The sequence below is a fragment of the Diabrotica virgifera genome, chromosome 8, assembly GCF_917563875.1.
Source record: "Diabrotica virgifera virgifera chromosome 8, PGI_DIABVI_V3a".
NCBI lineage: Eukaryota > Metazoa > Arthropoda > Insecta > Coleoptera > Chrysomelidae > Diabrotica > Diabrotica virgifera.
The window spans coordinates 219,620,736-219,643,341 of record NC_065450.1 but is presented as its reverse complement, the minus strand read 5'-3'; the positions used below and the strand labels follow the sequence as shown (position 1 = coordinate 219,643,341).

General features: G+C 31.5%; 1 protein-coding gene across 1 annotated transcript in view; it reads right to left on the bottom strand.

Annotated features, from left to right (window-relative positions):
- LOC114336241 (protein spaetzle 3) overlaps positions 1-18,539 on the bottom strand; it is a 159,224-nt gene extending 140,685 nt beyond the window's left edge. Inside the window, exon 1 of the mRNA XM_028286574.2 lies at positions 18,316-18,539. The gene's annotated coding sequence lies outside the window, so the exon portion shown is untranslated. The remainder of the gene's footprint in view (positions 1-18,315) is intronic.
- Positions 18,540-22,606: the final 4,067 nt, after the last annotated feature.

The window sequence follows — 22,606 nt, the reverse complement described above, 5'->3', positions numbered from 1 at the left end:
CGTCGAAACGTTAATAAAATTATTTTTTTCATTTTAATTGTGGCTTATTTCCCATATAAATAATTAATCAAAATAAAGTTGGCCCCTTTTGTTTTTGCAAAAAAAAAAAAATCGTAAAGACCACCCCCTAATTAGCAACTTAAATGAAATTAATCGTTATTGCTCCAAAAATTATTTTACTTATGTTGTCCTTATATGATCTGTAAGTTTTATCGATTCAAAGTGCTTATTTTTGAAAAAATTTGGTTCCAAAGTAAAATTTTTAAAAATTTAAATTTTGAAAAATATGCTTTTTTTCAAAATAACTTAAAAATTGTTAGAGATACCAAAAATCTCGAAAAACAAAAAAAAGTCAGATTTGCTTTTTTGCATATCATATATTTTTTTGTTTTTCTGTTAGACAAAAATTGATTACGATTTGGTGTTTCTAACTTTGCATACATTCGTGATCAATGACTCGTTCAACCCCTTTTAACTACAGACCTTTCAATAATAAGGACTTTGAACCGATGAAACTTACAGATTATATAAACAATATATACACGTGTCAAGAAACTTGTGAAGTCGTAACGATTAAGTTCATTTAATATACTAATTAGGAGGTGATTTTCTCGATTTTTTTAACAAAACCATAAGGGAATAACTTTATTTTGAGCGTAACTTGTTTAATTTTGATGCTAGAATTTTTTTTTATAACACAAAAATGAAGCTTTTTTTAAGTATTCCATTTGGAATTTGACGAATATGAACCTATTTTTCCTTAGCTATAACTCTGCTTCTAGTAAGTGTAGAGACGTGATATATACACCATTTTTTTAAATTTTTTACAGGCTATATTTTTGCTAAGAATGTTTTTCGACAAAATACTTACTATTTGAGTTATTTGCGAAAAACCGTCTAAAAGCGTGGTTATTTTGTTGAAAAAATGAACATATTCACTGCCAAATAACTCGAAAAGTATTGACTTAGTGAAAAAACTCTACAGAACAAAAGTTACTTAAAATTAGCCAGTTTATCCATTTCCTGACTTTCTTTGGATGAATATTTTTTCACCCCCAAGAGGGGGTGAAAAGCACCCCCAGGGCAAAAGCACATATCGGGATAATATCACTTTTTTTCTTTGACTTGTTAGCTATGTGTATGCCAAATTTCATGTCAATCCAAGCGGTTCTTTAAAATTTAGAGATTTTGCAATATTTTACCGTTAAAGAACGGACTATATCAATAATCACGACATGCGCTACTAGAAAACCATGTGCTTAATTTTTATTTTACAAAAAATCTAAAAGTTTTTCTTTTTGCGAATATATTTTCGCCTATAACACTAGAGGTATGACTCCAAAAAACTATATTCAAGGTAAAAGTTTCGTTTTTTAATTTGATATAATATTTAACTAGCTGTAACTTAAGAATTTAATATATTTGTTGTTTAAAAAATAGCAATAACTGAAAAAAAGTGCAAAAAATGAAGTTTTTCCTTTAATTTTTTCGATCACTTAAACATAACCTACAGCCTTCATATTACTCCCAGAAAAACTCTATTAACATGCTCTAAATTTCGTAAGGATCGGTTTGATAGTTTGTTTTTGCATAATTATTTTTGCGATCCAAAGTCCGCCAAAAAAAAATGCGAATGTGCAAAGTTACGATGGTTCTAAAATAAGCATTTTATTTTTTTTTAATATAAGCATTTCTTTAATATAAGTGCCGGCTCGAGCTTTCAAATGCACTTTCAAAAATTTTAATCGGTGAATTAGGAGAGTCTAGGGAAATTTTTAAATTTACGGTGGTCGGGATAGCCCCTTTGTGGAGTTAGTTATTTTTCTTTAAGGTAACAAAAAGATAATAAGTATGAAAAGGGTTATTTCTTGGGTTTGTGCTCCTGAACCGTATCACAATCAGTATAAATAAAAATTTTGAAACCCACAAGAAAAAAGTTTTCCTGTAGCTGGCTGTGTACACGAAAAAATCCTTTATTATAAAAGGTATTAGGGCAGTTGATGAGGGTATTTGGCTCCGAATTCCATCCTACTACATCGATTTACTTGATATTTTCACAGTAAGTAGGGAATAGCTCAAGAAACAAAGTCTACCCTATGCTGAGGTCCGCTTCTATCTGGGGGGTGTTTTCCACCCCTTCTCGGAGGTGAAAAATGTTTTGGTTAAAATAGCCACGTAAGAGGCTATAGAACTTAATTTTAGGCAAAAACTGTTCTAAAATAATTATTTTATGGAAACTCAATACTTTTTGAGTTATTCGTGGTTGAAAATTGGCCATTTTCATTGAAAAATGATACTTTTTCGGACGGATTTTGGGAATACCTTAAAAACTATGCATCTAACAAAAAAACTATATAAAATATTTCTGTAGGTTATAAAGAAACAAAGCGATTCGTTCCTTCATAAATCTTCTAGTTAAAATACAAAGAGGGATATGGTAGGTAAGAAGAGTTTGTTTTTTGCTGCATGCTCAAATCGGTGTATTCAACTTGAAATAACAGAGAAACTGTCGATTTTAGGTGTATAATGATACTAATAACTTTTGTAGTGCTTGAAAAGACCTTTAAAATAAGTAATACTAAATGTCGATTACATTCAAACTAAGCGAGATATTCTCCAAAAAATTTGATGACTAATGTATTTTAAGAAGAAATGAGAAGTATATTATTTAACCCCTCATCCATCAGAATTTAAATACATCGTTTTCATACTACAATACTTTTTATTATACTTGGTCTTATTTCTATGTTCAAAAAGTTGGACTGGATTAAAATGAATGGTTTTTGAAAAAAAAAAATAAGATCAAATTATAGAGCACATTTTTAAATTTTCTAAAAAATCTTCTTTTCCTCCATGTAACTCGAAAAAGATAAGAGATACGAAAAAAAGATACCACACAAAAATGTAGGGCTTTTTCAGAAAAAAATTTCTTTTTTATTTTTCATTACTGTATCTCTTATCATTTTCAAGTTTCATGGAGAAAAAAAGATTTTAAAGAAAATTAGAAGTGCTCTCTATAATTTGATCTTTTTTTTTCAAAAACCATTCATTTTAAACCCGTCCAACCTTTTTAACATAGAAATAACACTATAGTGAAAGGTATTGTGGAAGGAAAACGATGCATTTACATTTTGGTGGATGGGGGTTAAAATTACTTCGCATTTTTTCTTAAAATACATTGGTTATCAATATCAATTTTGTTTACAGCATATCTCGCTTAGTTTTAATGTAATGGACCTTTAATATAGCTGATTTAAAGGTCTTTTCAAACACTACAAAAATTATTAGTAGCATTATACACCTAAAATCTACCGTTTCTCTGTTATTTCAAGTTGAATACACCAATTTGAGAATGTACCAAAAAAACAAACTATTTTCACCTACCATATCTCTTTTTGTATTATAACTAGAAGATTTATGAAGGCAAGTGTCTCTTTGTTTTTTTATAACCTACAAAAATGTTTAGTATAGTTTTTTTTTAGTTAGATGCATAGTTTTTAAGGTATTTGTAAAAAACCGTTCGAAAAGGTATTATTTTTCAATGAAAATGGCCAATTTTCAACCACGAATATCTCAAAAAGTATTGAGTTTTCAAAAAAAAATTATAGAACAGTTTTTGCTTAGAATTAGGTTTTCTAGCGAATTCCGTGGTAATTTTAACCAAAAATTTTCCACCCCTAAGAAGGAGTGGGAACCACCCCCAAGATAGATAAAAGCACACATCGGCATAGGGTAGACTTTGAATTAGGAGATAAGTAGAGGCTAGGTCCAAAATTTAATTAAAATCCATGCAGAAGGATACAATTCGGAGGTAATATCCTATTCTTGCTCCCATTGACTGGCGTATATTTATAATAGGGTGTCCAGAAACTCTATCGACAAACGAAGGCAGGAGATTCCTCAGATAATTTTAAGACAATTTAATCCAATTCACCTAGTCCGAAAATGCTTCCTAAGGGAGCTAGACCTCTTTGAAGATGGCGTCATGTAATTAGTTTTTCTTAAATACCTCCAGAACGCTTCTATTTAGAAAAACGAAAATTGGTATGCATATTCACTTTCCAGAAGTGCATCGATTCCATCCATTGCGAATTTCTAGTACCCGTCATAGGCGTCCGTTTTGGGCAGGGCAACGGTTATTTTATCGCCTAACTTTTTTTGTCTTTAGTTTTTAAGCATTTTTGACTCTGAATTATTAAATTGTGAGGTATTCTATTACTATAAGATACTCTTACTTTAAGTCGATAGGATACACCGTTTTCTAGAAAAATCGATTTGAAAATTTTTCGTTCTTTGAATTTCAAAAAAAAAAGATTAAAAAAAAACTATTTAGAAAGATGAAAACTGGTACATTTATTTATATTCCAGAGATTAATCGATTTCATTAATGGCGAATTTCTAGTACCGGTCATAGGCGTCCGTTTTGGGTAGGTCAACAGTTATTTTATAGCATACCTTTATTGTCTTTAATTTTTAAGTATTTTTGACACTAGATTATTCAGATTATAGATAATCATGAGATATTCGAGTACTAAAAGTTACTCTTGCTTTAAGTTGGTAAAATACATCGTTTTTTTTTGAATTTTTTTAATTTTTTTTTTCAAATTCCCAAAACTAAAAACATTCAAATTGATTTTTCTAGAAAACTGTGTGTCCTACCGACTTAAAGTAAGAGTACCTTTTAGTACTAGAATACCTCACAAATTAATAATCCAGTATCAAAAATGCTTAAAAGTTGAAGACAAAAAAGTTATGCGATAAAATAACCGTTGCCCTACCCAAAACGGACGCCTATGACCCGTACTAGAAATTCGCAATGGATGGAATCGATTCATTTCTGGAAAGTAAATATGTATACAAATTTTCGTTTTTCTAAATAGAAGCATTCTGGAGGTATTTAAGAAAAACTAATTACATGGCGCCATCTTCAAAGAGCTCTAACTCCCTTAGGAAGCATTTTTCGGACTAGGTGAATTGGGTTAAATTGTCTTAAAATTATCTGAGGAATCTCCTGTCTTCGTTTGTCGGTAGACTTTCTGGACACCCTGTAACTTATTAAGATTTAAAGTTGCCATCTACCGTTCAAGACAGGCGCGGATCTAGAAATTCATAATAGGGGGGTCAGACTTACCTCAAATATTATATTTTCCAGATTTAGCCATACCTACGACTCACACTTATTCTAACGATAAAATACACTATATTTATAATCCCAGATACCTACAGTATCAAAAAGATTGAGCTCTGATGGGACTCTTTCCGTATTATCAAGCCGTAGTTGCAAGTAAAATAAAACGGAATTATCATAAATACATTTAATATTAAATCATTATTAATATACACAATTTTAAATATGAAGTGACAAATATCTTTATCTAAGGTCGGGAATAATATAACAATAAAGACAAATATAATATTAATATAACTATTATACTAAACACAATTTGTGATACTGGGAACAGTTTGGTTTAACAATACACATACAGAAAACAAAACTAAGTTATCCTAGTTTATCTAAGAAAACTTACGGTTATCAGTAAGAAATGTAAAGTCATAACAAAAATCCAGATAAAAAATGAAGATATTGAACAAATGAACAAAATGAAATACTTTAGGAGTCTGGATTAAGGAAAATCTAAATATGCAATCAGAAAATTGATCAAGAATAGACCAATCAAAAGCAGCCTTTTTGAAGATAAGGAAATTACTAAGTATGAGTAACCAAAGACTCAAATTGAAACTCCTATATCGAGTGGTAAAATGCCCACTCTACTCTATTCTTCTTTTAAGGTACTGAAGCTTGGACTGCTAATGTTGACATAATTAGAAAGTTGGAAACTTTTGAGATTTGAGATGTGCCTTCTTAGAAAAATTTTGAAAATACCATGGACTAATCATATTACGAACGAAATGGTGTTGCAAAAACCGGAGGAGACAGAGAACCTTTGACCACCATTAAAAGCAAGAAAACAGCATCTTTTGGGCACATACTTAGAAATGATAAATACGATTTGTTATAGCTAATTATGAAGGGTAACATCGAAGGAAAAATGGGTCCTGGCAGACGACAAATGTCCTGGCTAAAAACATTCGCGACTGGATCGGGTTTAACACACAGACGCTTTTAAGGAAAGCAGAAGATAGAGACGAATTTGGAATTCGTCAAATGATGGCATAAATGAATATTATGTAAGTTAGAATGGTACAAAATCAATGAATTAACCTTGAATGACAGAATAATAATAAATAATAATGATATCTAATAAAAACAGATTCGCACAAAATGCAGTTAATAAAATGTAATGCAATAAAATAAATATAAATATACAATTATACAATACAGTTTATGAACTGCATTATGTCGGTTTGAATCTTTCGTTTGGACATATTCACTATTAATAATTAATGAATATTTATTAGTCAACGCTAGCAATCACAATTCACGACTATTAATCTGACTGGTCACTTTTTTCCAACTGGAGGTGTAAAGATTAACTTTTCTACCATCAATGAATAGGTACCCGCCCCTGGACTATCTAGTAAAATTCAAATTTTTATCTTTATTATACCTACCGCAAATTTGAAACGTGAATTTTCATGAGTTAAGGTTTATACCCAATGTAATGTATTTGCATTTTAAGATATCATTTCTGTTATTCTTTGAATTGAGAAAAATATTTAAGTTGTTTATGGCTCCATCAGTACCAAAACAAATGAGGCTTCAATTTATTTTTCAGAAAAGGCTGGTTTTGTTGCTTCTTTCAATAATTCTTTGGAATCGGTTGTCGTTTAATTTAGTGTTCTACTGATGGCTTAAAGTTTAGAGTTGACAAAAAAATAATAAATAATAAAAAAATACTTATAGACTAAATACAATAGGGGGTCTATAGACCCTTTGACCCCCCCCCTGCATCCGCGCCTGGTTCAAGATATGAGGTATGAGGTAGCTGAACCTCAGGACGTGTACCAACTCATGTGAGGGTCAAATGGTGCTTAATATGTATTATTTATAACATCTATTTTATTTAAAACAATTTTTGTCAATGGATCAATGACTGTATCATTTTAAATGACTGCATCATATCTATGACTGTATCATATATTTTCAATTTTGGTGGCTTAGCATGTGAACATCCTGTTCAGCACTGATGATGATCTGTATTCAGATCTAAAACGTTCTGCATTTGTGATGTAGCCCTTTTAATAAATTATATATTATTTATAAAGGATATTAATTAATTTCTTTTATTTTTGGTTGTGGTATTGTACATAGAAATAAGTTTTTTACTTTAACGTTATTAGCAAAAAGGCATTCAATATCTGCATATTTGCATTTGAAGATTTAAGTCAAATAAAGCAAGCCAAACAATGATTTTATTTCAATATTAACGGTATAATTACAACGATGTTGTATTTCCATATTTGTGCACCACTTCAAGATATTTTCTTATTTGTGCACTTAACAATCGTGTCAATTATGTGTTTGGTTTTTAAAGTGACCAGAAATTCAAAGGTCTTTCTTTGACGACATTCTTTGCATGTTGTTTCAGTCCTGGTAAATTGACAATCATATCACTTCATATCATATCACTTGTCTGATAAGGTGCTGGAAACCGCATCTTCTTATTAATTGAAACGTATCTCCTGTTTGCTAAATCAATATTTTGATCGTTTTGTGCCTATATATTTCAACATTATTAGTTTAAAACATGTTTAGCTGAATTTGAAGAAGACCTTATTTGTGTTTTTGTCTTTAAAGTAAGAAATACAGCTTCTCGTTCCATCCCTCCTTTTGGAGTATTGGGCGCTTATGCGTGTTTTGACCAAAAGTGTAAGATTGCTGTCTGGCCGGGACAGTGCATCTTCTTTTGTTTTTACTTTCTGGATAAACTGTGAACTAGTTCCCTCCATCCTCTTCTATTTTTTGCTCCATTTTTGACTTCGCCCCATCTTAGTCCAATTTTTTCGTGTTCTCTCGTTGTTGTTCTTTTCCAACTGTTGTCTGGTCTGCCTCTCTTTCTTTTCCCCTCTAGTTGGTATTCAAGTGCTTGTCTTGTTATGTTGCTTTGGCCTTTCCTCAAAGTGTGGCCGATCCATTTCCATTTTCTTTTTCATTGACTGTAGTAGATATGTTAGTTTGCTTTGTTCTTTCCCATAGTTCTGTAATAGTTATTCTGTTGGGCAAGAAATACAGCTTAACATATATTAAATTAAAAACCAGAAGAAAGAAGAAGTGTAAAACGCACCTTAAAAGATGCCGCTAGTTGTAAACGGAGTAGCCACAATGATCCCTGGATTAAAGAAGACGTAGGATGAAAAACGCACCCTGGCTCGGGAAATTTAGAGTTTAACTGCTGTTCACTACAGTTGTTTATAGCATTATTTAGTAAAATTCTCCTAATTATGCTGATATTCAACCTCTGATAGGCCGTGATTTTTCTAGGCCGTCCTATAGACCTTCTTCCATCTGGTCTTTCCCAGAACACATTGTTTATAAGGCGATTGTCGTTACTGCGTATCATATGCCCTGCCCATCTGAGTCTATTGGCTTTTATATATCTGACTAGATTTTCCTTCTCGAATAGAGACTCTAACTCGTTATTGTATCTGCGCCTCCATTCGTTTGTAACGCTGTCTCTGCAAGGGCCATATATTATTCGAAGGATTTTTCGTCCCCACACCAGCAATTTATTTAGTTCTCTTTTTGTTAGCGTCCATGTTTCGCTTCCATATGCGACTGGTGGTCGTATTATGGTCATATACATATATCTGGATTTTGCACCTAGTTTAAAAGACTCCTATTACCTTATCTATGATTATTACACACATTTTAGGGGAGTGCAATTAGAACGAAAATATGCATTGTTTCGGAAAAATTCAAACAAGCTTATATTTTTCTATAACTTTTTTTGTTAGTTTATATACATGTTAAAGTAAAAAGGTCTACTCGCGGATTTGGACGCTAATTGTTTATTAATTGTTTAAACAATAACAATTGTTTTGTATTAATAATTTTAAAAATATCGTTAAATTCATCATTTTACTTTGATCAAATATGTTTCTATTTTGTTTTTGATTATACTGAATCCGAATATGGAATTACAATTTGAAAATTCTTATACAGAAGCTTTTCTACAGTATGTCTGCGTAGCTAGGATCCACATGGAAAACTTTTTTATTATCAATTTTAGGAAAAATATTCTTCATAAAATGCTCTGGATAGTCAAAAATCTAAAACTCAACCATCAGATATCAAATTTTATCAATTTTATACGAGTTATGTCAAAAATATGAATTTCGTTAAAGAGTAAAGTACCTTTATATTTCAGAATATCAAAAAATGCTATTATGAAAAGTTGTTTGAAACTAAAAACTATGTTTGAATATACAATTACATTATTCTAATCGAAAAATTTTTTCAATTTTTTTTCAAATTACGGATACTTATCATCATTTTATTACAATTATGATAACTATTTTATTATCACTTTTACGAAAAAAAGTTATTCTTCATAAAATGCTCTCCCTGGTCTAAAATCTAAGATACAATCATCATATATTAAACTTTTTTAATTTAATTTTATACGAGGTATGTAAAAAATATGAATTTCTCTTAAGAGTTAAGTGCCTTTATTATTCACAATATTTTAATTAGAAGGATGTAATTGAACACTAAAACAATTTTTTTAATTCCAAACAACTTTTCTTAACAACAATTTTCGATATTGTGAAATTTAACGATATTTTACTCTTGAGTGAAATTCATATTTTTTGACATACCTCGTATAAAATTTATTAAAATTGATATTTGATGATTGAATCTTAAATTATATACGATGCAGAGTATTTTATAAAGAATAACTTTTTTTCGTAAAACTGATAATAAAATAGTTATCAATAGGTTCCAAGTTACGCAGACATTGTATAAACATTTTTTCTACGAGCGTGCAAAAATGTCTACTTCCGCGCACGCGATTTAGTTCGATTTACTTCCGCATTTTAGTTTAGAAAGTTTTACTTTTCCGCACGCGTGTAACTATTCCGCACTCGGTTTACTTTTCCGCACGCGGTTTTTACTTTTCCGCACGCGTATCCACCGTCATGGAAACCAAGATCGTCGTCATGCTAACTAATTATATTGAAAGTTTGGTTTTGACAACATTGTCAAAGAATTAAGTCAACTTTTTAACAATTTTATTATTATCAAATACAAAATATGTAATTTTAATTATATTTATTTATTATTTACAATGTTTATATTGAACGTACAACTGAATCCTACGCTTTTTTCTTCAAATATGCTGTTAACTTAAAATAATCGCCTATATTGACATTTTTTTCAATTTTTAATACTGACTTGAGCATGGAATACCGGGACCACAAAGTATTTGGTTTGCAGAATTTGGATAGACTAATAAAATAAGCCAAAAACACTTCTTCTTTTAAGCTATTTACACTTTTTTCTTTACACCAACTCATAAAAATATTGTATTCTTTCTTGTACCTGTTTGCTGATTTTTCCGGTAACAAATTAAGATAATTGACAACGTCGAGGATAGATGGAGGTAGTTCTTCGTCACTTGATGCCATCTAAATCACTGAATTATTTTTTAATTCGTAAGTAAACATAAATTTTAAAGTGTGTGACGTGCTTCTTGACAATAATTGCTTTGTTTGACATCGTTGCCATGCCTTAAAAATATTAAAACCTGTACATTACAGGTATTTAGGCACCGCATTGAATTTAATTCGGTGTTATTAGATCGTCCTCATGCTAACCAATTATATAGAAAGATTGGTTTTGACAACGTTGTCAAAGATTTAATTTGTGTATGTATTTTTATATTAATTCAATTAATTGATTAAGATTTGGTCATTTTTAAATGCTCGCAGAAAAAATATTGTTCCTAACTCTTGCAGAAAGTCTCTTTTCCGCACTCGACTGCTTGCCGAACTCCGCTTCGCTTCGTTCGGCAAACTGCAATCGCGTGCGGAAAAGAATGACTTTCTGCACTTGTTAGGAAAATAACTATTTTTAGCTGGTAATTTTCGGTTTTTGTATTACATTTTTGTTATCTTTCTTAATTTTCTCAAAAATAAATAGTCTATTTTATTTCTAAAGTAAAATAATTCAGTGTATTTTAAAGATTACATCCTAAGCTTTAAAAAGGAACTTATAAAAGTGTAATAGATTTGTTCAAACTTGAGTAATACCGTCTTAAAGTGGTGGTAATTCTATAAAACTACGAAGATTTCAAAAATTACATTTTTTAAGACCTCATATCATTTGAATTAAATTTTTGAGATTTTTTTTGAATGAAACATCATTTAGTAAGATGCTTGAAAGGTAAGTTGTGCAAAATTGAGGGTTTTATAAAAAAATTGTATTAGTGACACATTTTTAAATCATTTTTAAACAAAATTCATGTAAGGCTCGCTTTCCGCCCCCACCGTACTTATGCCCATACATTTTATTTCTTTTTATTATACCCATAAGGTAGCTTAACTATTCTTCTTTTAGGTTCAATTTGAAAAATTTTATTTGATCCATTAGTTAAAGAATTACATTAAAATAACTCAACCGTGCACTTCGCCGTACGCTAGTTTACAGTGCGCCAATGTTTGTGAGAAGGATGACTTTAGCGTTATAAATAAAAAATTATAGAAGATACAGATTTAGTTTTAGAAAATTCTTTATATAAGGTTTTTTTTGTAAAATTTTCTGAATTTTTCAATTGTCAAGTCAGTTTTGTTCTAAAATTTATATTCTCGGAGTTATTTAAAAAAATCAAACTTCGTACTTCATTTGTTTAATAAAAAATGAAGCACCCACTTCTCGAGTAGAACTTTTTGATATGTTGTTTATTAAACATTTTTGAAGTTATACTTCTTTACGGGCGTAATGACGGTGAAATTTTATATGGGAAAACCTAGCGACCGGGCGCATGCGCATTATAACTTTGTTCTGATTGGATGTTCAAATGACATGACAAAAATTATCCAATATGGCAGCTGTGGCACAGCTGTGGGACTGTGGTTTGGTTATAATGTATGCTTGTTGCGTTTTAAAATTTGTTGGAAGAGAAACAAACAAACAAAAAGTTAGTTAATGGTTATACTGCCTTTTTAAATAGTTTTCATATTATATTTTTGGACTTATTTACATAGAAGAGATGATTGTTGCATGCCAATGTGAAAGCTCATCAAACTGTGACTAGTATGAGTGCCGCAGATCTCGCTTATTCAGAGCTAAAGAATCTTTCACTGGTAAGTGTTTTATAAATAGTTGATCAAATTTTGTTATGATATTTGAACATAGCCACTTTGCACGACGCAAGTGGTTGCGAAATTTATTAGTCGTTATACGGGCTCCGATACCTACCTTGAACCTACCAAAATACATAAGTAGTATGTAATACTTTTATTTAAATAATATTCACCTAATATATTGTTTTCTTACTCTATGTTTTGTTGTATTTTTTCAATTCTAAATCATTTCAATTCAAAATCAAAATAATTTGATTTACATAAGTTAAAAATGTCAAAAGGTTAATCTGTTTAGTTAGACGATCTTCGCACATAATGACAAGCTGTCTCTGTGGCGAAGTTTTAATGCGGGTGACTCAAAATACAACGCAAATACCAGCCGCTTGGTAAGTTGGTTCGAATCCCAATAGAAACTTTTATTTTTTTTATTTTTTTTTATACATTTTATGATTGTAAGTATATTTATTATATAATTTTATTTTCAGAAAATACGTAGGTATTTAGTTAAAAAATTTTCCGACAATTAATATTCAGAAATCATTTGTGGCATTTTTAATGTACTTGTGTGTGTTTTATTTTTTTATTATTTTAATTTTTGGCACTGTTTTAATAAAAATGTTTGAGAAGTAGTAAGTATAAATTAATTTAATATTTAAATAAAATATAAATAAAAAGTATATTAATTTCGTTTATAATCATATAATCATATAATAGAAGTATAACTTCTTACGTGCGTACAAAGTACACACACATTCTTTTTTTAATGAAACTACAAAAAGTTATATCTTGTTTGATTTTTTCCGAAGTGAAAATCTATATGCACTCCCCTATTTGTTACCGCAGTTAGTTTCTTGGGTACGCCGAGCTCGATCATTGCCTTCCATAGTGTTCACGATTAATTGAATCATAAGCCTGTTTGAAATCTATAAAGATCTGATGCAGGTCTTGATTATACTCCCAATACTTTTCAAGCATTTGTCTTATTGTAAATATTTGATTAATAGTCGATCTTCCAGAGGCGTGAAACCACACTGGTAGTCACCAACTATTTCTTCGGCATGTAAGCTTTCTAATACAGTCGAACCCGCTTATTAGAATACCTCTTAAAGGAATATCCCGGTTTAAGGAATAGAAATTTGAGGTCCCGAAACATTTATAGTAGCAACCAATGATCGGTTATTAGAATATCCCCGTTATAGGAATACTTTTACTTGGCACAAAGGCTATTCCAATAAGCGGGTTTGACTGTAATACCGAAACCAATATTGTTCCCATCTCTTGTCGTACACCAAAATCACAATTATTTGTTTATGTTATCAAAGAATCATAAATATGCTAATTTATAGAAAAATATATTTAGTAAATAATGAAAAATATTCTAAAGAGTATTCAAAGTTTTTGAGGCCGACAATTTTATTAGATATATAAGCAGTAGATAAAAATCTATAAGCCGCATTATGTAAGTCAACAAACGCACTATATAAGGTTGGTCCCGGCATTGAAGAGCTAGTAAATAAACTAAAAATATTTCTAATATCTGTTATGCTTAATAAGATTGGAATCTCTTATGCAAGAAGTTTGCTCGTTGGAAATTATTAAATATGAAAATGTAAAACGTGAATGACTTCAGATTCTATGCAAATGTAAGGCAAGAAGAGTAGTTAGTCTGGGCACCAGAGGGGTCACCATATCATTTTTAATTCTGATGGACAAACTCAACGGTTTCTTATCGATTTTTGGCTGCTGATTACGAATTTAGAGGATGATTTCGATAAGAGTGGTCAAAAATTTTTTAAAAACAATTTAATTGTTTATAAGGCTCTGGCTCATAAACTAAAAGAGATAAAAAAATGTTTCAAATAAAATTTGTTTCTTAATAAAAAACGAAGACAAATACGTTTACTAACCTTAAATCCAATAATTAGAACTCAAGATATTGTAAAATTAGTGCACAATGCAAATTGCAAAATAAGTATTTTTCTAAGCTTTATTGATCGTAACTCGGCTTATACACATGAAAATGAGCCTCAGAAGGTCTGATTTTAAAGCTTAATTAATAGGCTTCCAAAAAAAGTTCATTAAATTAGTATATCTTCATTTATTTTAAAGTTATACCGTTTAAAGTTATAATCCTCTATAAAAAAATTGTACATTAATTTGTTTATAAGGGTTTCGAGCAAAGAGCTATAAAAATTTATACCTTAATTAACAATAATGATAAAAGAACTCAAAAGGAACAATTTGAACTTATGAAAATGTTCATAAGTTTATTTTTGGCCAAGATATCGATATTTTAATGGAGCGCTATGAGGGGCAAGATCGGCTCACAGTCAAGTAAGTATCACATATAAACATAATCACATATCGATATCTTGGCCAAAAATAAACTTAAAATCATTTTCATAAGCTCTAATTGTTCCTTTGGAGTTATTCTATCATTATTGTTAATTAAAGTATAAATGTTTGTAGCTCGAATTTGCTTGAAACCCTTATAAACAAATTAATGTAAAATTTTTTTAAGAAAATTATAACTTCAAACGGGTATAACTTAAAAAATGAAGATAAAGTAATTTAACAAACTTTGTTTGGAAGCTTATTAATTAAGCTTTAAAATGAGACATTCTAAGGCTCATTTTCATGCGTATAAGCCGAGTTACGATCGATAAAGCTTCGAAAAATACTTATTTTGCAATTTGCAATTTGCATTGTGCACTAATTTAACATTGTCTTGGGTTCTAATTGTTGGATTTAAGTTTAGTAAACGTTTTTTTCTTCGTTTTTATTAAGGAACAAATTCTATATGTAACATTTTTTTAATCTCTTTTAGTCTATGAGCCAGAGCCTTATAAACCATTAAATTGTTTATAACAATTTTTTGATCAATCGGATTGAAATCCACCCTCGAAATTCGTAAACAGCAGCCAAAAATTCATAAGAAATCGTTAAGTTTTTCCATCAGAATTAAAAAGGACACGGTTACCTCTATTGGTGCCTAGACTAAGTATAATCACTGAGATTTATCCTTTAATAGCTCTGTATCTTAAACTTCTCCATTTGTTTATTTTTTATTGCACCTGGAAAAAAGCTTTATTTTTGAGACCGAGTCTCAATAGATTGCAGCGTGGAAGCTGCAGTCGGCTACAGACAATTCCTAGTTTCAACATCGAAAATATTATAATTCCCATGTTTCCATTCCACTCACATTCATATCCGTCTAAAGATCTGATGTACCTACTGGCAAGGATGTAGCGAACTACAATTGATTAATAAAGTTACATTGCTTTGAGCCTTTCAACTGTCGGAAGTTTAAGAGATATCGTTGCCACCTTTAATTAGAACGGATACGGCCTTAGAGGTGTTCAGATATTATCCCACGATTCCTTAGATGCTGGTTTTGCACCATTATCTGCTCGACTTACTCGAAATTATAATACTTTAGATACATTACGCGAAATGAATCAACATATGCCGATATGCCCTCTTACAAGCCATTCTACAAAAAAAAAATATTTGAAAAGCGATGTCCAGGAAATCTTATACACTCTACCCTTTACAAATGATCAGCAAGATTTGATAGCGGGAACTAGAGGTGACAGCAGTTATATGTTTAGAAAATTATACGAAGAATGAGGCCTTACATTAAATACAAAAAAATAAGCACCTACAAATAGCAAAGCAGTAGGTCCAGACCAAATCCTAGTAGAAAGCTTAAAATGCCTAAGGAAATGGACAAATAATTCATATAGAATTTACTAACACACTTGAGGAACACGAACCTATAAATATAAACCGGTGGCACCCAAAATCCCGACAGCCAAAATCCCGACATACAACAATCCTCGCATAAGTAAAAATTCCGACCACTACATTTTGAATATTTATTGTTTCCTTTTCAAATGCAATACCAAATCATATTGTAGTGTGTAGAGAATTGAAATTGAAAAATTTTAACTTACTAATAAGTACGGGTACTAATAATTATTATGTATTTTAAAAGAAAAAATTATTTAAACACTTCATTCTATAGTATAAAAGCTAAAGCTATAATTACTGAAATGGAAGGTTGTAAGTGACATGATAATATCTATTATATGAAAGTAAACTTGAATTCAGGATTTGATTTTACATATATTATTTTACTATATATTGGCAAAAAAATAATTTAATTCATATACCCATGTTATAAATTTTAACCATATTAAATGGTAAACAATTTTGTTTAGTAACACAAAATAAAAACAGATGGCCATAAACAAAAAACAAGAAATAAATGTAATATGTTAAAAAGAAACTTATCAAACCTGTCGGGATTCTGGCCTGTCGGGATTTTGGCCTGTCGGGATTCTGGCGTGTCGGGATTTTGGCCTTCGGGATTGTGGCTGACGGGATTTTGGCTGTCGGGATTTTGGGGTAGACCCATATAAACGGACATGGAATTCCATAAGCAAATACAGCCAAATGTCTAGGTATAACCCTAGATGCAAAGTTGAACTGGAAAGCACCCGAAAAAGAAAAAAAGATTTTTTGCTTCTGAAAAGACACTCAGCCTTGCCAATTCATAACAAGATTTTACACTACAAGCAAATTCTAGATCCTCAGTGAACGTAAGGCATCCAACTGTGGGGTTGTACCAAAAAAACTAATATTACAATAATTTAGACTTTCCAAATAAAGTATTGAGGTACATTGTTCCCGCACAACCGGTATAGAGGGATAAATTTACTGAGCACTATACTGAATCTCACAATAAAAATACTGATGGAGAAAATAATGGCGTGCATAAATATTGCGGGTGAACAACAAGGATTTAGAAGTGGAAGATCATGTAATATAACGGTGCAGTTTTTATGATAAGGCAAGTAGCGGAGAAATCATTAGAATACTCGTATAACAAGCCAGCCTTTTTCTGTTTCATAGACCTGGAGAAAGCGTTTAATAGAATCCAATTAAAAGATGTGATACACCTACAATATGACAAAAATTTACCACTGGATATCATAAAACTAATAGAAAATATATATGTAAGAAATAAAATAGAAATGAAAGTCAATGGAATAATAACAGAAGCCATAGAAGCACACACAGGAATCAGGAAAGGAGATTCACTAAGCCCTCTACTGTTTGACATAATGTTGGATGCAAGTGAAGACAAAATGAGGGTACAAAATGGGCTATAGAGAGATAAAAATACTCTGTTACGCTGATGACACCGTGTTAGTAGAAGAGTGCGAAGACGACCTACAAAGATTACTGCACGAATTCAACATTAACGCAAAAGAAATGAATATGAAAATACCAGCCCAATAAACAAAAAGCTTAGTAATAGCCAAAGAACCAATAAGATGCAAATTGGAGTTAGACAATTAAATTATACACAAGTAATGACTTTCAAATACCTGGGACTTAATATATAAAGGCCCGAATATATGTCAGTTATTAGGCCAGTTATGACTTACACGGCCGAAACAAGACAAGATACAAGAAAAACACAAAGACATCTGAAGACCAACGAAATGAAGATCTTAAGAAGAATTGCTGGAAAAGTACTACAGGACAGAGTAAGAAGTAAGGAAATCTGACGCATATGTGGGGTAGACAATATAAATACCTGGTTAACGGTAAAGAACAGCAAAAAAGAGTGGAATCAACACATAAACAGGATGTCTGAATCAAGGATAGTAAGAATAGCCAGTTAGCCAGGGACAAGTCACCGTTAGGCAGAGGAAGTATTTGACGCCCAAGGAAAAGATGGAATGACAATTTAGGGACAAAATGAAAGGCACCGTTGAAAAAAAACAGGCAGTACTGCCTATATAAAAGAAAAACAAGAAGAAAACTTAGAATAAGTTAAGAATAGATACACCACTGGGTGAGTCTGAGATTAAATTAATAAGTTAGCATCTATAAAAAGTCACTGATTGGTAAAAAAAATTAAAATACATAGAGTATTATAGTTTAAAGAAAGTAATAGTATGTTTTTTATAAACAAATTAATAAAATGACCACATAACATTCGCATTCGGTCAATATTTCCTAACAAATGCCTACCTTAAAGTCAACGTGAATGAAAACTCTCTCCAATCCTGTAAATCTCACCAACGTCTTTATTCAAAAATCGTAGTAGAACGCGGCAATTAAAAATCGGATTACAAAATCGAACTGTTCAAATCTGTTCACTTTGGTGCAGGTATGTCAAGGTACGCGCGCGGAAAGTGCGAGTACTTCGTATTAATGAGAGAATGTGACTGTCGTGGAGTTGGACCCGCAGAATACGAGTACCACGGAGACCCCACTAGAAGTCCGCGTCTTATGATTGTTTAGAGGGGTTTTAGACTCAAGGGTGTATGTGTGAGATAGATTAGATTGATTGTTTAGGAACTTCATTAGCAATGTATATAATTACGGTGGAATTGCTCCGGTTTCTGACAGTAATTGTTAGTAATATATAATAAAAAATGCCTTATCTATTAATGCATTTTAATATGAATGATTTATAAGCGCTTACGCACTTTTTCAGTGAACCAAAAGTATAAAAATTACAAGGAGATAAATCAAGACAATAATGTGGACGCCCTAACATACACCATTTCTCTCTTTTTGAATTTTCTTTTACTGCTTTGACAACATGAGGCCAAACATTGTTGTGCAGAAAAATGACACCACGTGAGAGCTTGTCCAGACGTTTTCGTTTTATTGCTTGATGGAGTTTGTTCAAAAATTCGTTATTTCCGGTACAAAACTGGAAAAACCTAGCAGAAGATAGGTAGAAATGAAAGAAAACATTCAAGAATTGGGCCTCTAGAGCCTGTTTGAGCTGATGTATATGTTTATGTCAAGGTACGCGCGCGGAAAGTGTGAGTACTTTGTATTAATAAGGGAATGTGACTGTCGTGGAGTTGAACCCGCAGAATACGAGTACCACGGGAGACCCCACTCGAAGACAGCGTCTTGTGATGGTTTAGAGGGGTTTTAGACTCAAGGGTGTATGTATGAGATAAATTAGATTGATTGTTTAGGAACTTCATTAACAATGTATATAATTACGGTAGAATTGCTCCGATTTCTGACAGTAATACTTAGCAATCTATAAAAAATGCCTTATCTATAATACATTTTAATATGAATGATTTATAAGCTAGCTCTTACGCACTTTTTCAGTGGACCAAAGGTATGAAAATCGCAAGGAGATAAATCGGGTCTATAAGGTGGATGTTCTAACATCCTCCATTTCTCTCGTTTTGGATTTTCTTTTACAGCTTTGGCAACATGAGGCCGAACATTGTTGTGCAGAAGAATGACACCACGTGAGAGTTTGCCTAGACATTTTCGTTTTATTAGTTGATGGAGTTCGTTCAAAAATTCATTCTTTCAAAACTGGAAAAATCTAGCAGAAGATAGGAAGAAATGGAAGAAAACCATTAAAGATTTTGGCCTCTTTTCAGCTGGTGTATATGTATATGTCATGATACGCGCGCAGAAAGAGAGATATGGACATACTCTAAAGGCTAAGGAAAGACCAAAATAGTCCACTAGGAAAATAAAATCCTGTAGCTGGCTGTATACCATTAATCACAAAAAATTATTAAATAAAAGGAATATTTTATTTAAAAGTTCCTTAAAACGTCACATTACAGAACGTTTTCGAACTAAAAAGTTCATCATCAGTGCTGTTAACTAACAGGTTTTTTTATCATGGTTGAGTCACCAAAATATGTATATAGGTGAAAACTGTTTAAATATTAAACAATAATTATAGAATGTTTACATTTTTATATTAAATTGAAAATGGTGTTTGAAATATTCCTATATCAGGCATCACACGACTCCCCACAATACATCGGTTGCTTTGTCCGGAGGTTAGATCCTCACATTACGGACAGTAATTAACAACTGAGTTTGAGTTCAATGGCGATTTCAAGTACATTAAACCAAAACATTTTAAGTACAAACCACTCACAAAAGCAACTGCAAACATGATAGGAAAGCACATAGAAAAATAGGGACGGTAAGCTGAGTATCTACTTATATACAGTGCACTGGAATAAGTGTTTTACCCCCCCCCCACCCTCATTTATTTTTAGCAGATAAGCAAAACGCTCGGACAGGTCGATTTTTAAAATAATCATAGTATATTATAGCATCAATGTTTCTAGCTTTACGTGATCCCTCTTCAGGTGACGGGCATACCTTTGATTTTTTTAAATGAGAAAGTGCATCATGTGACACCTCATTTAAAAGCTTTTGAAATACTGATTACAAAAATGTATAACACTTTAATCCTTTTTGCGAGCGTAGGTGCAAAATTTCGGTCGAACTTATTTTAAAGGCATTCATTTTTTTTTAACACAGAATGAAATATTACACTGTTATCGAGGGTCTAAAGGCGTTGAGAACTTTTATAATGTTTATTTTAATGACTCACAGGGGCGAAAAAGAGAGAAAATTTAGTCTCATTTTTAATTTCAAATATATTATTCAAAAGAAACTTTTTCTTTATTCTAAGGGACTTTCAGCACTCCGTAATAATGTAATCCTTCATTATGCGTTTAAATGTTTCAAAAATAGTTATGTATTAGCTCTCTCAGGATTCGAAAAGAATGAATGCGTTTAAAAATATTTCGACCGAAATTTTGCGTCTACGCTCTCAAATAGGATTAATGGAATCAGTATTTCAAAAGCTTTTAAATGAGGTATCACATGATGTACTTTCCCATATAAAAAAAAGTGATGCCTGTCACCTGAAGAGGGATCGAGTAAAGTTCGAAACATTGATGCTATAATATACTATGATTATTTTAAAAATCGACTTGTTGGAGCGTTTTGCTTATGTGCTAAAAATAAATAAGTTAATAAGGGGGGGGGGAGGTAACACTTATTCCAGCGCACTGTATGAATATTTAAACGATTGAATGGACAACTGAAAAAGCTCTTTTTTCTATACTAAAAAATATAGGTATGCGTGTGGTTGGGATGTTGACTGCGAAATACTGCTTTGCTGCATGATGCAATTTTCAATGCATTACAAAATTGGTTAACCACTTCCTAATAAATTATAAATAGAAGTTTAATTTAAGATAATTCACTGTGGTGTAGATTTTATGGTGTATACAATATTGGCTTAATTAGGTATTTATACAAAATTGAATATAAATTTTTTTACTGAAAATAATTTGCCTCATAGAACCACTTGCCAAGACCCTAAGTAAAAGAACCAAGATGAACCTATATAAGACCTTAATAAGCTCTGTTGTTACATATGGGATGGAAACAACAATGATTAACAAGGAAGAGAAAGATAGCCTTCTGAAATTTGAAAGAACAATATTGAGAACAATACTGGCCCACAATGTAACAATCGGTGGTGAAATACGAATGAAAACAAATACCGAAATTGAAGAAGAATTAAAGAGAGTAAATATAGTCAGATACATAAAATCGCTTCGCTTAGAATGGATAGGACATAAACAGAGACGCTCACAATCAGATATGTTGAGAAGGAAACTAACTGGACACAACTATGGCCCAGGTGTAGAGGAAGATCCAGAAGAAGATGACTGGATGATGTAGAAGAAGACATAAGAGCAATGAATGTGAAAGATTGGAAAGGTCAGTGCAAGGGCAGGAAGAAATGGAAAAGAGTCACGAGAAGAGCAAAGACACACAGCAAGCTATAAATGACAGAGGAGTAATACAGCCGCATCATATTCTAGTCCAATCAGAGAGTGCAGCAAGCACCTCTACCGGTTTCGAAACTTATTAGTCTCTCATCAGGAGGCACATATGCTGCTTTCTCTGATCCAACCAAAACAAACCCCGGTGTGCAGTCACGGATTGCAATGAACGAAATGGCATAGATGCCCTAGCGACAACTGCTACAAAAGACTAAGTTTTCAATCCAATGGCACCTTCTCTGAAAAACTAAAATAGATTAACCACCACGGCGTCAGGAATTTTTTTAAATAAACATTAATTATTGGTGCTACGCGCAGGACAGCGGATAGTTTGCTCTGATTGGGCATTCCAATGACCTTTGATAATGATTGATACATTTTAATTTTTATTACATTTCGATATAAATAAATAAATAAATTTGTTTATTGCAAAATAAAATCACATACTCTATCTTTGAAATAACACTTTTTTAGAAAAAACTTTTTTTGTTCATATATTTTAACTTAGATAATATAAGTTTATTATTTGTAAACATATGCAATTGTTTAAACAATATTTCACAAACGCAATAATAAAATTAGTTTGATTTTTGTGGAATTAAAATATTAAAATACAACAAAATATAGTGCAAGAAAATAATATATTAGGTAAAGATTCGAAAAAATTT